Raw genomic sequence first — 5,985 nt, forward strand, 5'->3', positions numbered from 1 at the left:
TACAGGATGTTTGGTCTATTGTGAATGGTAAGCTTAATGTCCCAACTATGAATCTAACATGGGAGGTATTTTATAATTGCTGGTCTGATTGGAGGGGAATCAATCTTCAAGACATCCCCAACATTGTGGCTTGGTTTGTTTGGATGGCTAGAAACCAGTTGAAGCAAGATAATTCCCATTTAGAATCTATGAAGGTAGGTCTAAATTGTATTGCTTTTATACAAAAATTGATTAAATTTAAAAAGTTTGAAGATGTGTTGGAGCTGAGCCCATCTTTCAATCCTTCCATTACCAAAGTCTTGAAAATTTGCTGGACTCTTCCAAAGCTTGGATGGACAAAAGTTAACACATATGGTAGCTATAAATCTCAGTCTGCTGGAATTGGTGGTGTCTTCAGGAATCATGAGGGGAGGTGCATCTTGTTTTTTCAATCTCCTGTTAAAGCTTTGGATTCCTTTGAAGCAGAATGTCAAGCTGTCTTTTGGGCCATCAACTTAGCCAGATCTTGCCATTTCAACCAGCTATGGGTTGAATCTAACTCCTTGAAGCTTATTAACATTATCAATGGTTCTTATGATACCCCATGGAATTTAATCAGCTGGATTTCTGGAATTCATCAATTGTTTAAGAATTACTCTATCAAGTTCTCCCACATCCACAGAGAAGGGAATAGACCCTCCAATTGGCTGGCTAGAAGGGGTCTCTATATATATCAAACTGAAAGAACAGTAACTCATTTCATATTTTTTTACATGGACATGCACAGATACATATATAGGTACGTCCATTTAATTTTCTTGCCAAATTTTCTAAAGGATTCTCAAACAGAGAGATACATTTCTCATTCCAATTTTTAAGAATAAAATCTGAGAAGCAAGTATATAATTCAATAACTTCGTAAAAAGGAACTTTGGTATTGTTGTCAAGCAAGCATCAATAGTTCCAATGTTTTCAGAATGAGTTAAAATAAAGAAATTGAAGCACAATAAAAATAATTCTCTCTAATTTATACGTGAGAGTATACTAAATTGAAGCCTTCATTAGACAAAATTTTGAGTATACTAAATTGAATATTTATAAAAAAAATTAGAGTAAACTAAAATGATGCATTTATTCCACAAAACTCTATGAATAAATAACAGTCTAACACCATTACTCATTCACATCATCATTTTACATATAATGAATGTTCAAGCACAAAGTGGATTGATCTCATTATTTTATATATGCACAAATTCTTTAGGAAATAATATGTGCAACAAGTTTTGGGTAACAAAAAAAATTTCAATTTGTGTGAACAAGTGCTAAGCAAATCAATAAAATTGTATGAGGTTCCACTCAGCAAGTTCATAAACAACTTCACAATCAAAGCCAACTGATATTATTATTTCTTATATGCACAAATTCGTTAAGAATTAAAATGTACAAGTTTTCGAGTACTAGAGAATAACCAAAAAAAAATTGTTTGTGTGAGGGAGAAAGTAAAAAAGAAATAAGCAACTCAATAAAATGACCATTAGGATTGACACAATCCTAATTCTTAGGTTTAAATCCCAATTAAACCTAGGATAAAATTAAGCCTTAATTAAAATTAGGTTTAGCCACACTTCTAAACCCTTGGGTCTAACCCAAATGGACCCAAATGAAATTTAAGACACCTGGGTTTAATCTGTATAAACCCATAACCAAAATTAAAATTGTTTTAATTTTACTCACATGAGCTCAAGTCAAATCTTGAAACTCTGGGTTCAACTCATATGAACCCAAACCCAAATTCAACCCTTATCCTAATTAGGTATAATCCCTATGAGACCTAATTAATATTCTTAAACCTTAATTACATTAGGTTTAAGATAAATTAAACTCTAATTAAGTCTAACCCCTATTAGACCTAATTAATCTTCTTAAACCTTAATTACATTAGGTTTAAGACAATTAAACCCTAATTAGGTCTAACCCCTACTAGACCTAATTAATCTTCTTAAACCTTAATTACATTAGGTTTAAGACAAATTAAACCCTTATTAGGTTTAATCCTTATTAGACCTAATTAATCTTCTTAAACCTTAATAACATTAGGTTTAAGACAAATTCAACCCTAATTAGTTCTAATCCTTCTTAGACCTAATTAATCTTCTTAAACCTTAATTACATTGTAAAGGAGAAGGATGCTTTCTTAAAATTTGAACTCTTCGTTACCAAAACTTTATTTAGTTTTCATAAATTTTACTTTTGAAAGTTTAGCAATTAGTTTAACTAAGTTAGTCTTGTAACTGCATTTTATTTAACATTCACTCATTTACTTTATATTCGAATTTCGTACTTCACTTTTGTAGTTTAAATTTGTAGTTTACATTATAATCTTAAGAATTTACTTATAAGCATTTTCAAATTCCCTGTGGGATCGATATCTAGGACTCCATTAGAGTCTTTCATTACTTGAGCGATACATATACTTGCGTTATTTTTAAGGGGATTTGGCAGTTTAAAGATTTTTAAAAGATAAAACTATTTTTACTAAAGTTATTTTTATTGGGATTAACTTACATATTTACTATTGTATATGTCGTGTGTATTTTGTAATATTGAAAAATATTTGCAAAATTAACATACTAAATCCACCTCGCGTCAAGTTTTTGGCGCCATTGCCGGGGAAGTAATGGAAAGTATAAGTAAGCTATTTTATAATTTAAACTATTTTATTTTTTTAAAAAAAAGTGTTTGTAGTTTAGTTTGAATATTTTCATATTTTAGTGTGTTTGCTTATTTTAATTACTTGTGTTTGTTTATGCGTAGTGTAAGCGTAGTGTAAGATATGAAGAGTAAGATATGAAGATTTAGTACCGTACAATTCTGAGTTAGAAAGAACTTTTAGAAAAATTAGAAAACAACAAAAAGAGATAGATCATTTTAGCAAAATGACTTGCAATTTTAGTAATGTTGAAAATGAAAATGAACATCACCAGAGACCTTTAAGAGATTATGTTAATTTTACAACAGATTAAATTAATTTGAGTATACAAAACCCTACTGTAGAGGCCAATTCATTTGAGCTTAAATTTGCTATTATCCAAAAGGTACAAAACAATCAGCTTGGAGGAACACCAACTGAAGTTTCTAACTTACACCTTGCTAGTTTTTTAGAATTGTGTGCTACTTTTAAATATGATGGAGTGTCGAATGATGTCGTCAGACTTAGACTTTTTCCTTTTTCATTAAGGGATAAAGCTAAGATATGATTAAACTTGTTAGTACCTCAATCTATCAGAACTTGGGGAGACATATCACAAAAAATTTTATCTAAATATTTCCCACCTTTAAAAACGGTTAAGCTTAAAAATGATATCACATCTTTTATCAGTTTGAATGAGAATCAATTTATGAAGCTTTGCAAGAAAGATCTCTTTAGAAAGTGTCTACACCATGCCACAATGCATTGTCAGATTGGTTAATTATTCAAACATTTTATAATTGATTGGTTGGATCTCTTAGATCAATAATTGATGCTACTGCTGGTGGATCATCTGGTGGATCATTAATGTCATTAATGTCAAAACCATTCAATGAAGCATATTCTTTAGTTGAAGAGATGACTACTAATAATTTTCAATAGCTTTCTGAAGGGTAAATCCAAAAATAGTAGCTAGTATTCATGATTATGATGCAATATCTATGTTAGTTGCCTAAATAGTCGTTATATCAAAGAAGATAGTTCAATATTGAATGAATTATTCTCAGACATCACCTGTGCTTGAGAAAAACTCATTGAGACAAATGATAGAATCTCAATCTGCTTATGAGACCTTAAATGCAATAAATAATTAGTCTAATAATCCTATTGCCAATTATTCTAATCTTGGTTGGAAGAATCATCCAAATTTTAGTTGGAGTAACAATAACTCTAATGTTGCAAATATGCAATGGGGAAACAATGCTGCGAACCCATTGAGAAACTCCAACAATAAAGGAAATCAAACTTATAAACCATATTACCCTCTATTTTTTAATAATTTGCAGAGTAAGGAGAAAAAAGTTATCAATAGAAGAATTGGTATTTCAAATGAGAACCCAATTGCAATGTTAAGGTGTTGTAATTATAAACATGAAAAATAAATTGGGATGTATTGCTACTGCACTTAGCAATAGACCTCCAGGAATGTTGCCTAGCAATGTTGAAGTAAATCCTAAAGATCATAACAAAGAGGAAATTAAGGTTAGTCAACTGAGATGAGAAGTGGAAAAGAATTGAAAACCAGAGTTCAAAAAGAAGTGGAAGTTGAGGGGCACTAAGACATCTCACGGAATCCGAAAAGATAAGGTGAAAAATGAAAAATCAGGTGAAGATTTTCATTTTGAGTCAGAATGTTCTATTGTACCAATGAAAATCACTATAGAAAGACCACCACCTCTATTTCCTTAAGATTGAAGCAGAAAAATAGAGATAACCAATTTTCAAAATTTTTAGAAATATTGAGGAGATTGACAATAAACATTCCATTTGTTGAAGCCTTGGAACAAATGCTAAGTTATGTGAAGTTCATGAAGGATATACTTAATAAGAAAATGAATTTTATAGATAATGAGACTGTTGCACTAAGTGAAGAGTCTAGCGCTATAATTCAGTAAAAACTTTCAAAAAAGCTCAAAGATTTGGTAGTTCTATTATTCATTGTGCTATTGGTGAAAGATTTTTTGGAAAAGCTTTATGTGATTTAGGAGCCAGTATTAACCTTATGTCTTCATCAATCTTAAGAAGGTTGGGTTTAGGAGATATTTCACCTACAACTGTAACTCTTTGGTTAGTTGATCGTTCGATTACCTATCCTAAAGGAGTTATAAAAGATGTTTTGGTAAAAGTTGATACATTTATCTTTCCTATGGATTTTATTATATTAGATATAGAGGAAGATAAAGAAATTTCGATCATTTTAGGAAGATCATTCCTTGCCACTGGAAAAGCTTTGATAGATGTGTAGAAAGGTGTTGACCTCACTTTTGGTTGAGGTCTAATTTTTCCTCTTTAGTAGCCTAGGGTCTAGCCATAAGAATTTCCTCTTGATTATTTCTAGAGAACTAAAAAAGAACCCTCACCATTGGAAACTCTAAACTCTTCTTTGCTCAACTTGAAGTTTCACATATTGGTCCTAACCTATAGCACTTAGTAGGTGAGATCAATGTGGGGGAGCTCAAGGGGAGTCCCCATAGGACTTCTTGGTCTTAGGGTCAACCCTCTGGTGGTGTGGTATTGGTTAGTATCACACAAACACTTGTACATTACACTTCCACTCATAACCTTGAACCCAAGCCTACCTGATTTTGATCCCTTGACCCTTTGGGAGACTCATGTAGATGGTCCCCTAGACCCACTAGCCCTAAGCTAGGGTTTAGCTAGGACCACTACATGAAGGACCCAAAGTATGGAATTCTATTGGTCCCCAATTTTACCAAAATACCCAAACTTAGCCTTTGAACTCCAAATCTACTTAATTTACCAAATTGCCCTTAAAACCTCAAAAATCTCAATATTACCCAAAACACCCAAATTTGTTCAAAAAATCATTTCAAACCCCTTTGAAACTACACAAATAGCCCAAAACACCCCAAAATTTCAAAAATTACTAAAATACCCTTTATGACCCAAATTGTCTAAAAACCTTTTAAATCACTTCAAATGTCCCTAAAATCAATTTGAAACATGATGCACCAAAAATATATGCATTTTTAGACCTATATTTTATACTCATTTTTGGTGATATTGCGTTTTAAAGGAATGTATTTTTCATGTTTTATTACAGATTGATGATTTTTAGCACTTGAAATTGATGATTTTTAGCACTTGAAGATTTTTAGCACTTGAAGCAAAAAGAAAGCATAAAGGATGAAATTTGAAGTCAAAAAGGCATTTTAGAGAGAAATACTAAGCGCCGACGGTGCCAGCATGGACATCAATGGTGCCAGCATGAAGGAAGGAGTTCAGAATAATAG

Source organism: Phalaenopsis equestris, unplaced genomic scaffold (genome assembly GCF_001263595.1).
Source record: "Phalaenopsis equestris unplaced genomic scaffold, ASM126359v1 Scaffold202527, whole genome shotgun sequence".
Lineage (NCBI taxonomy): Eukaryota > Viridiplantae > Streptophyta > Magnoliopsida > Asparagales > Orchidaceae > Phalaenopsis > Phalaenopsis equestris.